A 15,103-nucleotide genomic window follows, 5' to 3' on the forward strand; every position below is an offset into this window, starting at 1 on the left:
TTAGAAGCACTTAGTACTTCTTTGATTATGATTATCACTACATTTTTTAGTTCTGAAATTATTTCTGATCTGATTTCTTCTATACCTTTCTGCAGTTGTTTCTTTACTGCCAACACTATTATTTCAGAGATATCTGGTGTGTGATTTCCAGTCTCCTCAGTGCTAGTGTCTTCTGCAATTGTACTGGGTGGACTCATGGCCTGAGACTGCATTTTGTTCCTTCTCTTTGTCATTTTGTATACCACTGTGTTCTGACCTTTGGTGAAGAGCTTAGATAGAGTTATTACCTTAGTACCGGGTCCAGATCTACAACGTTCAGATTCCTCCAGGTGGGTATTGTTTGGATCTGGCTGCTGTGCTCCACTTCTTTCTGCTGCAGCCATTAGAGCTGAGCCCTTTGTGTCTCTCTGGCAAGATGTTCTGCTCCTGAATCAGCTGGGTGGGTCTTGCCTCTAGCCTCTTTGCAGGGAGTTCTGCTGAAGGGTTCCTCATTGGGCCTGCACTCTGTGTTGAATGAAGATCCATGGGCCCTGGGTGGTCTCACTCACATGCCAGGCCTGGGTTCTGGGTCTAGTCAGGATCCAGTGGCCCCGGGCAGTCTCTCTCACTCTCTGGGCCTGTGCTCTGGTTCTATTTAGGATCCTGCAGCCCCAGGTCCTCTCACTCACTCACCAGGCCTGCACTCTGGGTCTGTTCAGGATCCCGTGGCCCCGGACAGTCTCACTCGCTTGCCAGGCCTGCGCTCTGGGTCTATTAAGGATCCAGAGGGCCCTGGGTCCTCTCACTCACTTGCCGGGCCAGCACTCTGGGTCTATTCTCTGACTTCTTCAGTTAGATTAATTCCAAGTTATTTCATTTTCCTCGGTTCTATTGTAAAAGGTATTGTTTCTATAATTTCCCTCTCAGTGTGTTTGTTATCTGTGTAGAGGAATGCTATTGACTTTTGGGTATTGACTTTGTAACCTGCTATGCTACTGAATTTCTGTGTTAATTCTAGTAGCTTCTTGGTGAAGCTTTTTGGTTCTTCCAAGTAAAGTATCATGTTATCTGCAAATAATGATAATTTAAGTTCTTCTTTACTTATTCTTGTTCCTTTTATTTCTTTCTCTTGTCTAATTGCTCTAACTAATGATTCCAGAACTATATTGAAGAGGAGGGGTGATAGAGGACATCCTTGTCTCATACCTGATTGAGAGTAAAAGATTTCAGTTTTTCCCCTTTGAGAATTATATTAGCCATTGAGTTGTCTTAGATGGCTTTTATCAGATTGAAGTAGAGGCCTTCTATTCCAATTTTCTGTAGGACTTTGAACATGGATGAATGTTGGCCTTTGTCAAAAGCCTTTTCTGCATCAATGGAGATGATCATGTGGTTTTTAGTTTTAGCTGTATTGATATAGTGCATTACGTTTATAAATTTTTGAATATTGAAACATCCTTGCATCCCTGGGATGAATCCTACCTGGTCATGGTGTATGATCTTCTTGATGATTTGTTGTATTCTATTTGCTAGGATTTTATTGAGAATTTTTGCATCTATGTTCATGAGGGAGATTAGCCTGTAGTTCTCTTTTTTAGTTGCATCTTTCCCTCATTTTGGTATCAGCATAATACTTGCCTCCAGGCTTTATTTTGGGAGAACTCTTTGCTTTTCAATTTCATTGAAGAGTTTGAGGAGTATAGGAACTATATCTTCTGTAAATTTCTTGTAGAATTCAGCTGTGAATCCATTCGGACCTGGACTTTTCTTTGTCAGTAGGTTTTTTTTATTACATCTCATATTTCATTAGCTGTTATTGGGCTATTGAGAGTGGTTATATCTTGTCGATTCAGTTGTGGTAATTTGTACCTTTCTGGGAATCTGTCCATTTCGTCTGTGTCGTATTTTCTGTGAGAGTAAAGATTCTCAAGGTAGCTATTGATAGTCTTCTGAATTTCCACTGGGTCTGTGGTAATTACACCCTTTTCACTCCTTATTGCTTGTATTTGAATTTTTTCTTTCCTCTGATGAAGTTAGCTAGGGGCTTATTGATTTTATTTAATCTTTCAAAGAACCAGCTTTTTAATTCATTAATTCTTTGAACTGTTTTCTTCATCTCAATTGAATTAATTTCTGCTCTAATCTTTACGATTTCTTCCATCTGTGGGCTCTGGGTTTGGTTTGCTCTTCCTTTTCTAGATGTTGGAGGTGCAGCATTAGAGTGTTTATTTGCTACCATTCTGTTTTCCTAATGTGTGAGTTCACAGCTATGAATTTCCCTGTGAGAACTGCTTTCATTGTATCCTATAAATTCCAATAAGTTGTGCTTGAATTTTCATTGAATTGTAGATATTGTTGAATTTCTTGTTTAATTTCATCTGTGACCCATTAGTTGCTGGGTAGAGTGTTGTTTAATTTCCATGCACTTAGGGGGTTTTTCTGGTTTCTTTTGTCCTTTATTTCCAGTTTCATTGCACTGTGGTCAGATAATATGCACGGGATAATTTCTATTTTCTTGCCTATACTTAAGCATGACTTATGTACTAGTATGTAGTCTATTTTAGAAAATGATCCATGTGCAGCTGAAAAAATGTGTATTCCTCTGTGGTTTGGTGGAACATTCTGTATATGTCCACCAAGTCCGTTTGTTCCAAGCTCTGGGTCAGTTGTACTACTTCTTTGCTAATTTTTTGTCTGGTTGATCTATCTTTTTGGGATAAGGGAATGTTAAGATCTCCTCTTAAGATTGTTGATTTGAATATTAGATTTTTCATGTCCATTAAGATTTGTCTTATATAGTTGGGTGCTCCTGTGTTTGGTGCATACATATTTATGATTGTTATTTCTTCCTCTTGAATTTTCCCCCTAACTAGTATACAGTGGCCTTCTTTATTTTGTTTGCTCATTCTTGGTTTGAAGTTGAGACGATCTGAGATCAAAATTGCTACCCCTGCTTTTTTCTGATGTGCTGGGGCATATAGTATTGTTTTCCATCCTTTGATTTTCATCCTATGAGTTTCTCTATGAGTTAAATGTGTTTCTTGTATACAATATATTGTTGGGTTTTGTTTCCTAATCCACTATGCCAATCTATTTCTCTTAATTGGTGAATTGAGTCCATTTACATTGATGGTTAGAATTGAGATGTGTTGACTTATGATTGAGATGTTATTTACCTGCTATTGTTTATTCCTTTTTCTCCTGTGTTTAATTGTTTTTCCTATTTAGTGGGTTTCTTCTGTTCTTGTTGGCGGAGTGCTGATCATTTTGTTCCCTCTCTAGAATATCTCTCAGCAGTCTGTGTAGAGTTGGTTTTGCCATCATGAAATTCTTTCGTTGTTCTTTGTCTTGAAAGTGTTTCACTTCTCCATTAAACTTGAAAGAGAGTTTTTCAGGGTATAGTAGTCTGGGTTGGAATTTGTTTGCATAGAGGACTTGAAGTACTCTACTCCATGCTCTTCTTGCCTTCATGGTTTGTGAAGAGAAGTCAGCTGTAATTCTGATGGGTTTTCCTTTGAATGTGATCTGCTTCTTTTCTCCAGTGGTTTTCAGTATGATATTCTTGTGTTGGATTTCTGGGATTTTTGACTATTATATGTTTCAGTGTGTTTCTAATTAGGTTGAAGTTATTTGGAGTTCTGTGTGCTTCAGTTACCTGAGTATCAGATTGTTTCCTCATATTTGGGAAGTTTTCTGCTATTGCTTCTGCCCCTATTCTTTTTATATCATTTGTATTGAGTCCTTCATTCTCAAACTGTTTTGCAAACTTGTGACTGAGATTTGGGTGCAGATCTATGAAGTTCGAATTCATCCAGTTGTGCCTGGCTTGGGTCTGGCTTCTGTGTTCAGCTTCCTCCCACTGCAGCCCTTGAGAGTGAACCTGTTGTGCCCCTCTGACAAGATGTTCTGCTCCTGTGTTAGCTGGATGGTTCTAGACCCTAGCCTCTGTGCTGGGACTTCAGCTGCAGAGTTTCACCCCAGGTCAGTATGCCAGGCCTGGGCTGGGTCTGGAGGGGTCCAGAGAGCAGGACAGAAGGACTCACTCACAAGTGGGCCTGGGCTGGGCCCAGAGGAGTCCAGCAGGCACATGGGAGTGCGAAAACTCTCCCACACATTTTCCTGGCCTGGGCTTGGGCTGGATCTGGAGGTGTCCCTGGAGCACATTGGAAGTTCTCACTCACATGCCAGGCCTGGGCTGGGTCTGGAGGGGTCCAGAGAGCAGGACAGAAGGACTCACTCACAAGTGGGCCTGGGCTGGGCCCAGATAGTCCAGCAGGCACATGGGAGTGCAGAAACTCTCCCACACATTTTCCTGGCCTGGGCTTGGGCTGGGTCTGGAGGTGTCCCTGGAGCGCATTGGAAGTTCTCACTCACATGCCAGGCATGGGCTGGTTCTGGAGGGGTCCAGCGGATGCATCCATCTTTCTTCTTCTAATTTCATTGCCACAAAGTAGTCAAAGTAGATTTTCAAAAGAAATGCTGCTTCATGCCAGTCTCTGGTTTCAAAGTCTCTTAGGCAACCGTAGTTGTTACTCAGGAGCCTAGCTCCTTCATGTGCCTGCAGGCCCCTGATGACATCAACCCTTGTCTCAGTCACCTTTCCTGTTGTTGTGACACATCCCCAATGCCCACAATTTTCAAGAGGAAAGGCTTATTGGACTCATGGTTTCAGAGAACTCAGTCCATGGTAAGTTCCTCTGAGGTAGGAATATCATGGAGAAAGAGCGCGAAAGAGAAAAGATGCTCAAGTTTATGGCAGAGCAGGGGGACAGTGTCAGAGAGGAAGGGGCCAGGCCCCAGACACAAACCCAAATCCAGGCCTCCCTGACCCAACAGACACCCACAGGAGAGTGCTCTCCTGATCTGTTAGGTTCTCCTTGGCTCAAATTTGGTGAATTTGGATTAACCACCACCCTCCTGCCTCACTCTATAGCATCATCTCATCCCCTTTCCAGCCTCCACCTATGTTAACAGTGGATCTCATGGTCCATGTCCCAGAATGAACCTTATAGACCCACTGTAGAATCTCCTGTGCTCAGGAATCAAGCACACATTGTAACTTGGTTACAGTAGTGGTATAGGCCCCCTAATATGTTGTCTGGATTCTTACTTAGCTCCTGCTGCAGTTGCAAGTGTCTAGCCCCTGTGTCTGCCCCCCCAACCCCCACAGAAACCTCTGAGATCAGTATGTGCACTTCTACTCAACACACTGGATTCCCAGGTTTCAGTGAGATTGAATGATCTGCTCAAGATCCCATGCTTGAGTGAGCATTAGAGCTGAGGTCAAACCTGGATGAGGCATGGTCCATGCTCATGCTATTCCTAATGCCTAGTGTGCCGTGGCCTGGGCTCCCAGGTTGTCCCATATTCTTTCCCTCTGACAAGGGCATTAGATCCCCTGCCAATCTGCCCCATTTCTAGTCTGTGTTTAGGTAAAGTGCTTTCTTCTCCTTTTAGCCTGAATCTTTTTGTTTGCTTATTTGTTTTGGTATTGGGAATCAAAGTTAGGACCTCGCACTTGCCAGGCAGGCACTGTGCCACTGGACTGTATCCCTGGATCAGCCTGAATCTTTCTGTTACTTTTCTACCTGATTGCTATAGCCATTCTCCAGGCAAATGAAGCATGTGGGCACCTGTGTTTGCGCAGTGCTCAGCTTGTCAAAGCCTTCGGCTTTGGACTTTGATGACTGAGATGCTGGAAGGTGGGAGAGTACCTTCAGACCACCCAGAGCAGACTCACTGCATTTGGTGGAGGTGGGGACGAGCTTGTCCTAGGGCTTGCATCTGTGGGCTGGAGAGGAGGGAGCCTTGCCCGGGTTGCAAATGGCTAGTGGTGGCTGGAGCCCAAGTCTGACTCCCTGGAGTGACCCTATGGGACATTAATTGAAGAATATCTGGTTGTCAGTATGCTGTAAGCCTCTATTAAGAATGCAAAGAGCGTTAGTTGGGAAATGAAGGTGAGCCTATGGCGGGTGATAAGAATCACGAAGTGATCCAAGTCCCAAAGCTCTAGCTCCCCAAGGTCTTAAAAACCTCTGGGCAGGACCCTGGCACTACATCTGTGCCCCTCATACAACACTTTCTAACATGGAACTTGACCAAGGCCCAGTATACTCTTTGTCTCTAGGAAGCCTCGACAGGAGGCTGAATTCCAGGCAAGGCCCCCAGGCTCCATGGGCCTGGTCCCCTGCCCTGAAATCCACAAGTGACCCTGAGAGCAAGAGTAGGGGCTCTGCTCACGGGAGCGGGTGCTCCTATTCCACCCCTGAGCTGTGGCACCTGCCCTGAGCTCGTGAAGCAAAACATGCACGAAGGCTTTATTTGCAACTCTCATGTCATCTGTGCCTTGCACCTTTTGGACAGTGTGCCTTCCGATCCACTGGTGTGTGCTGTATGAGCAGCACCTGGCTGGGTGCATGGATACCTTTCTCCTCCCAGGAGGCAAGAGTGACCAGGGGTCCCAAGGGTGGACACGTGTCATGAACAGCATGCTGTCCATCCTAAGGAATGGACAGCTCCATGCTGGGCCCTTACAGGAGCTTGGAGGAAAGGCTCTGGGGTTATGACAGCTGTGAGCTCATGATCGAGGCAGCAATTCCATGGTGAGCACATGGCGGTGGCCTCCAGGGCACTTGCCGGACCTGGGTATCTCTCTGCCTCCCACTCTGGGTCCCTGAGCTGGCAGCTGCTACCTCTGCCTGTGCCTTCTCCGCTTCCTGTGCGGCAGCTCCAGCTTGGAAACATTAAGTCCAGGTGTACTCATCCTCCTCTTTGCGTGAATGCAGCATCTTTTGCAAACCTCAGGGAAGAGCCTGCTGCCTTTGAGTTTGTAAAAAGTAAATGAGGTGAGGCAAAAGAGAGCAGGCCTTGTCTGGGTCGCCATCCTTGCCCATTTGTCAAAGCTAACTGTGAGCATGGAGCAGGGCTTACCTATAGTAAAAGTTAAAGATGTAGAAATGCAGCAACTGCACACCAGGGGGGCTGCCCCAAGACAGGTACCTCTTTTCTATCTTATCTACCACTAGAGTATTCACTGCATTTTACACAAGTGCTTTCTATCCATTTTTTAATTTAAAAAAATTTTTTATGTATTTAGTATAGGGTCTACAAGGTCTCGCTATATAGGTCAGACTCGTAGCAATCCTCCTATTTTCAGCCTCCCAAGCACTGGGAATACAGGCAAGTGCCACCACATGCGTCTCAGTCTCTGTCTCAGCGTGTCCTGGAGGTGTGGCTGGCACAGCACGCTGGGGATTGAACCCCGGTCCTTGCGTCTGTCTAAGCAGGTGCTTTAATATGCTGACCTATCTGGCCAGCCCTAGTGCTTTCTACCTAACACAGTGGTAAGCAGGACAGTATTTTCCTTGAAGGGACAGAAAGCCTCATCAAGGAAAGATCCATGCAAGCGAATTGATGGTAGGAGAGCTGAAACTTTAGACACGGCACAACCTGGGGCCCCCAAGTGAGAGGTGTCCGTGCTGGAGGAAGGCGCGTCTGCAGCTCCATCTAAGGGACGAGATAAGCTTAAGCAAGCAGAGCTGCAAGCAGAGTTGAAGTCAGGAATGGAGACATTTCTCCTACGGAAGGGGAGAACAAAGAGGCAAGAGGCAGGAGGCCATGTTATGCCCTGAGAAAACATCAGAGCACGCAGTGAGCTGGGAACACAGGGAGAAAGATGGGAGAGAAAGCATGCTCTGTAAGTTTGCCAGAGATCAACACAGATCCTGGTACTTCTGTGGGCTGATATAACCTATTCCAAACCAGTCTGCAATGAAAGTGCTGGTCTAGGTAATCAATGCTATCTTCCTAATGTCTGCTCATAGCATCTTTCCTACCAGGAGCTGAGCTGTTGTTTCTCTCAGGATATTCATTATCTTGTTCTCTGATAAAGAAATATGCTACCCAGCCCTCTTCATAGTTAGAGGCAGCCACATGGCTGAGATTTGGAAACTGCAGGAGGAAGTGTTTGGTTCTTCTGGGAAGTCTTTCTAAAAGGAGCTGCACGCAACTAGACAGAATAAAGGGGAAAGAAAGAAAGAGAAAGCATCATTCTGCTTCTTCAAGGGAGCTTCAGTCTCACCATCGCCTTTGGATGTTCGTCGCCAGCCGTCCAGGGCAGGCTCTTCAGGCTTCACAAGAGCATTCCCCGACCGCGTGGGTTCCAGGCCTCCCACTGTGGAGGGTTCCAGGGCTCTGCAGTGTGCAGATGGCTGCTCCGCATTCACCCTACCAGAATCTGCAGGTGGCCATTGCAAGCCTATTTCATAAATCCTTTATATATCATAATTGTTAATTATGATATTAAATCTGTTCCCCTAATGAGCTCTATCTCATTCAAGGTGTTTTTGAACAAGCCTGTTGCCAGGAATTGCAGCACCTGCTTATAATCCCAGCACTCAGGAGGCTGAGGCTGGGGGATTGCTGGGAAAGCAAGACTAGCTTGGGCTACAGAGTGAGTTCAGCTTACACTGCAGAGTGGGGCTCTGTCCCAAAAAGATGAAAAAAAAAAAAGAGCCATTGTAGAGGGACATGGGATTATATGATGGAGCCTCTAGGACTTGGTCTGTCCCCAGCTAATGCTGAAGAGTACACCCCAGTCCAGATGTCACTATTCCCCACCAGGAGAGAGCTGCCCAGTCTCATCCTCTGAGATCAGGCATGACCAGGAGGTGCAGGGAAACTGGAACAGTTGTCCCTTCCCAATGGAAGGTTTGGTCACATGACTCGCTCTGGCCAGTGAGGTGTGCCGGCAAGTGGCAGTGGCATGGGCTGACCCTTCATAGGCAGAAAGGATCCGTTTCTCGGCTCTGTATCTGTCTTCTCCCTTGGCGCTGAGACTCACGGCCCAGGGAGAGATTGCCGCTTTCACCTGAATTCCAGAGCAAAGAGCTGAAGAAGTGGGGCCCTGGCAGCAGAGGAATAAGTAGATGTGTAGTGAACAAGAACCAAGTCCCCTTTCTTGAGGGCCAGGGAGCCTTTGTTCCACAAAGCATCATGCTAGTTTAATCTATGGCTTCATTCTGAGGATGGTGCAAAGTGGCGAGCATCTCATGGTAGTGGTGCCTTGGCTTGGGGTCTGCTTCTGTGCTGTCGTATGTGGTACGGTCCTTTGTCTCGATGCTGGGCTGGGTAAGAGTTCCAGGCAACCATTAGATCACAGGAGAAACAACTAGGACTCGACGTACGCTGTGCTGCTGCCGGTAGAGCACCCAGGAGGCTGCTGGATGCCATGCAGTTCCCACCTGCAGCGGGTTGACTGGACAGGGCCGCCTCACCCAAAGTCGAAAGCATCTGTGTACCTCACAGTGAGCAGCTTAACTGTGTGAAGGACCCCAGTGCTGTATGAACCCATTTACTGATCCTACTTCCTGCTTTGCTTCTTGAGTAGGCCACAGTGACAGGGGTCACCTTGAGCTGGGCCATCTCCAAGGTGCTGTGCAGTCCACTTGCTCTATAGCCCAGGATGGTGTTCCTGCCTGGGACGGGGAGGCACCAGGACTAGGTGTGGCTCAGTGGTGCTTGGCTTGCCCAGCACCCACAAGGCCAGGGCTTACTGACTGTCCTGGAGGAAGAAAAGGATTGGGATGCAAATGCTCGTCGGGCACCTGTTGATTCTAGGTGTGCGCGTCACTACGATGACGTGATTTAATTCTTCACTCTGACACTTGTAAAATATAAGTATAAAAAGAAGCGTGTCTGCTGTGGTTTCTATTAAAACTAAATTGGATGCTTTGAAAAGACACAACATAGTCAAATCATTTCACATAGTGCTGAATTATGAGACAACTACAAAAGATTCAAGAAAATACCGTAGAACAGAAGAAGTTTTAGTGTTAGCTTGCTTCTTTAGTGACTTGGTTTTCTCTCTTTGCTTTAAAGAGATCAGAATAGGAAACGGTAAAGGAAGGGAGCTTTACCATTTGGACCTTTCGGCAAGGAGCAGGCACGGTGCCCTAGAGCTGAGAGGGGTGCGGCACCCGCCCACGCGCGGCAAAGGTGCACAGCCATGGGTTTGAAGCTAAATAAATATTTAAGGTATATGAGTGTCACTTTTTTTGCCTCCCACTTCTTAGTGATTTTTACTAAACCAAATATCAGTTGCAATTAGAATGAATGTTTGGGATTTTAAGACTGTCCCTCGCCTTCATAATCTGCCAGTGGGTGGACCCATCCGAGCCCAAGCGGTTTACCTTGGTGCTTCCTCAGCTGCTCTCCTCAGACACTGCCGTACTGGCCACCTTGCCTGCTGCAGGACACAGTAGGCCATACCCACTGCTTGGAGGAGAAGAGGTTTGATTGGGCTCCTGGTTTCAGGGATTCAGTTCAGAGCCGGCTGCTCTAAAGCAGGCGCAACATGACGGAAGGGTGTGGTGGAGCAAAGCCACTTAGATTATGGTGCCTGGAATCAGAGAGAGGAATAGTACCAGAGAGGGATGGATGAGGGACCCTGTATAATACTCAAGGTCATGGCTCCATGGCGCACCCAGACCCATCAGGAGTATGCTCTACTAATCTGCTAGGCTTTTGTTAATCCAGTGAAGTTGAAATTTCAGAATTAACTCCCAATTCCTCTGTCTCTTTCAACGGAGACTTGGCTTTGCATGGGCATGGGCCCAGGGGAAGGGCTCTACTGGGCGGCTGTTATGGATTGTATCTAAACGTCCCCCCAAAGCCTCATGCAGTTTTAGGTGGGTCTTTCTCAGCAGTGGCTGGATCTAAGTGTGTGGCACTGGGACTGACTCATGCTAGTGCTAGGACTGAGGGCACGAGGATTAAGCATGTGAGTGCTGCCTGCCCTGAGCAGCCTGGGTAAATCAGTTTGCTTTGCTGCCTTTTGCCTCTCATGAACAGTTTCTCCTCTGTGAGGCTGATTCGCTGTGGCATCCTGCCTTGGAGCCAGCTAGTTACTGATTGAAACCTCTACAAACTGAGTTAAGTAAACCTTTCCTCCTTTAACTTCAGCTGTAAGGTATTTTGTGTCAGCAATGAGAAAAGTAGCTAAGAGAGGGCCTGAGGGGTGCGTGTGTGCTTCGACTGGATCTTCTCCACAGAGGAGAAGAGCCCAGAGGGGCGCCAGGGAGGTTCTTTGGGAGAGGTTTATTTATTTATTTTTGTTTGTTTGTTTTTGGTGCCAAGGACTGAACCCAGGGCTTCCACAGGGAGGTTCTTTGGAAACATACACTGAAATCAGCTTGCTGCTGTGGAAGCCTCGCTAGAGTGCAGAGAGGGTGGTGGCCCTCCTCCACTGCCCTCATCAAAACATAAACAGTGACAGGATGGGAGGAAGTGAAGAAAACTCTAAGGTTGCCCATGACAACTTCCGGTGTGTTTTGATAATAAACATCAAAGTCTTTCAGATGTAATATCTCAGTCAAGTCTGAGCAGGGCCCTGCAGGGCTGCACCCCCTGCCTCAGCTCCAGGGAGCAGCCTCAGACATGGTGGAAGCTGGACTCTCCCACCCTCCCAGGCCCTGCCACAGGCCTCCTGGTTGTGGCCAGTTGGGTGGGTAATGGGAGAAGGCCTTTGCTGCTGGCTTTCAGCTGTGCCTGGTCTGCACTCTGCTCCCCAATGTGTGGGGCTCCCGATCTAGGGCTGAAGCATCCTTTCCTCCCTCACAGCCCCTTGGAGAGGGTGGGAACACACAGGCTTTAGCACACAGGTGTGGCAGGTGAGTCCAGGAAGACACCCTTGCCCTTTAAGCCACTTCCTTGACTGTGGGGAGGACAGTTGGGCAGAGCCCCTGCGTCCGTGTGCCTCCTGTTTATTCCTTTGCAGTCTGACCTGCTACTCGGAATACCTTGACCCACTGGCTCCCTTTTGCTTCCAGTGGGTCTCCTCTCTGGGAACCGGCAGCAGCCATTCTCAAGTTGGTGTTCAGCCCACAGGCAAAGGCTTGCACTTCCACCTCTGCTGCCTTCACGGGCTGGCCCAGAGGGGCATCTGCAGCTACGGAATCCCAGGTCATGGCAGGAAAGGGCACTTAGCACTCAGCCCTGGCCGCACTTCACAAGAACACAGGAAAATATCTGGGCCATCAGCACCAATCACTGGCAGCCAAAGCCAGCTGAGAAGTTTGCAGAGAGGAGAAGAGCGTAGGAGGAAGAGGAAGAAGACCTTTAAAGGAGCAACAGTGGTGCTAAGCACAGAGAAAATGGGGAAAATAAATACTTTAAGTACAGGAGAGGCAAAAGTTTCACATTTTTTTCATTTTTATAAATAACGGGAACTATAAAAGCCTACAATTTTTATCTAATTTATTCCTAACAGGAACGAACCGGGAAGTCAGATGTAAACCATCAGGGCAAACTACTCTGTGGTTGAAGGTGGAGACCTAAGATGTCCCCTGAAAACATCCTCTGAAGCCTTCGCGTCTTCCTCTATTTCAGAGCCAGGTGGCTGCCTTTCCCTTAGCAGATATGCTCACTGAGGGGGTTCCAGTGTGTGCGGGACGCTGGGTGTGGTGGGCCTGGAAGAACAGAAGCCTTGACAGGCCTGGATGGGTCTGGTACCCGAGCCTTTGGGAGCTCTGATTAAGTCCTGGAGTTGTAGCCTCCTTAAAGTATAATTTCTGTATTGTGATTTTCCTCTTCTCCCTGCTGCCTGCTCTTATTTCCTCTACCCTACCTCAGGATAGAAGGAGAAGTTGTCTGTCTGTCCATGGGTTTGTAGAGCTGATACCTCCTGGCGTCACTCCTGAGGCCTGATCTCTAGAGCTCAGGACTCAGACTGCTGGTGTGTGGAGTTGTGGGCAAGTGCTTGGCCCACCTTCATGCCTCCAAGTAGCTCTAGGTCCCCCCAATGCTCAGGCTGCCCTGGGTCCAGCTCTGCCCAGCTCTGCCCAGCTCACACCCAGTCTCAAACACACAGAATGCACACATGATGGTGAAACAAAGTGTCACGGCCCAGCAGAAGTGGCACAACAGTTGAGTCTTGGAGTGGTGGCCTCCGGCAGTGTGTGTACTACAAGCTCCAGCCCAACACCACAGGCCTCCAGGACCAGGCAGTCCGCCCATGTACCCACACGTTGGAGTCTCTGCAGTGACTTCCCACAGACCATCATAACCCAGGACCCCCAAGGGACTCAAAGCCAGAGCGCCTGCCTCCCACCCTGTGCGTCCTGCAGGCCTTCAGAAAAATGGCAGCTAGGTGAGGAGCTCCTTCCACAGGTCCTGGGGAGCAGAAAGCTGCAGTGCCTAGGTGACTTGAAAACACTCCTCAGCTGTCCCCGGGACAGAGCTCATCCTGAAGGAGACTGAGGGGCCAGGCCAGCCTCTCTCTACCTGCTCTTTGCTTCATGAGTTGCACAAATGGCATCCCTGGAGCTTGGTGATTCAGGGCTGGGACTCCAGCTAAAAGGAGGAAGGGACACATCTTCTAAGTGACACCCTCCAGTCTGAAGTGCACTGCCCTGTGTAATACCTCTGAGGGCTTCTGCCACCTTCTCTGGAGCACGGCCACCCTGACACTGTCAGAGCCGTAGTGTTCCCAGTCACTACACCAAAGGGTGCTACAGTCCAGTGGCTTCCCGGGGTGCATTCTCTCCTGGGTCCCCAGACCTCCTCCCAACACATAGTCCCAGCACTCCTTTCAGTCTTTGGGTCCATGTGAAATGAGGCTGTGGCTCTGTCCCCCACCTATGGAGGGCCACTCAGTGCTTGGGGAGCTGGGAGCCTCCAGGGTTCTTCCACGTGACTCTCACATCATGGGATTTGCTAGTTAACAGGTCATAGTAGGCCAGTTTTCCCACACCCTAACCATCTGTCTCAGTAGAAAAAGCCAAATTTCTGATTTGACTTACCAAACACTGAAACGTAAGGTCTGATTTAGTCTATTTTCTGTTGCTAATAGGAAAATGCCTGAAGTGGGGTGCTTGAGGAAGGGGCTTACTTAGCTCGCCATTCCTGCTGTTGGAACAGCCAGACACAGCTGCATCGTCCTGTTGAGAGACCCCTAGCTGTGCCACGGTGTGGCAGAGGAACAGGAAGGGCCATGGGCACATGGGGGCTGCAGGCAGGCAGCCCTGTGTTACACGCAGCTCTGAGAATGGATTCTGCCCTTTTAGATTATCTGAATCCCTCCCCTGGGTGGGGACCTGCAACTCCACCCCTGCCAATAAGGCCCTACATCCTGAGGCTCCACCCTGTCCATGTCATCACAACAGGGCCCAAGTTTCCAGAGTGTGGGCCTTAGGGGGACACTAAAAATATACCCCAATAGAGCAAATCCTGAGGATTTTAGGGCACACCTCCAAACTCTGCATGGTGCTGAATATGGAAAAATATCTGATTCCAAAAATAGATCCACAGATTACTGGCCCCAGCCCAGGTGCAGCATGGGTGAGAACCTCTTCCACCCCCTTGGGACACCCCCCACCACTCTGCAGCACCCATCCCACCCCGCCTGCCAAGTAGGAATTTCTGCCACGTTCTGGGAACCCACAGACCCAGTCCTAGCCCAGGCCCAGTGAGTGTGTGGGAAAGCTTCCGGCTACACTGTGCCGGCGGGACTTACTACTGGTCCCAGCCCAGGTGCAGCATGGGTGAGACCCTCTTCCACCCCCTTAGGACACCCCTCACCACTCCTCAGCACCTCCCCCACCCTGCTCACAGAGTAGGAATTACTGCCACGTTCCGGGATCCCCCTGACCCTGTCCTAGCCCAAACCTGATCTGCACCTGAACTTCAGTATGTGCTAAGGTTATAACTACAACGAAGATCTACAACAAAGGTCAGAAGACAGCACTACACAAAATGATGAGAAGAAACAAAATGCAACCTCAGAACCCAAGCCCACCCATAACAACTGCAGAGGACACTAACACAGAACAAATTGGGAATCACACAGATGAAGGCAATGAATCAACAGCTTCTAAAATAAAGAAACAGCTGCAGAGAGGTATAGAGGAACTCAGAGTGAAAATAAAAAAAAAATCCCTGAATTAATAACATCTGCAGTAAAGAATCAAATGCAGAAACATATGGAGGAAACCCAGTGCCCACCCAGAACAAGTGCAGAGGACACTAGCTCGGCTCAAATGCATGAATTAATAGCACTGATAGTAAATAAGCAACAGCAGAAAGGTATAGAGGAACCCAGAGTGCAATTCTTTTCTGAAATAAAAAA

The sequence above is a fragment of the Octodon degus genome, unplaced genomic scaffold, assembly GCF_000260255.1.
Source record: "Octodon degus isolate 3935 unplaced genomic scaffold, OctDeg1.0 scaffold00216, whole genome shotgun sequence".
Taxonomy (NCBI): Eukaryota; Metazoa; Chordata; class Mammalia; order Rodentia; family Octodontidae; genus Octodon; species Octodon degus.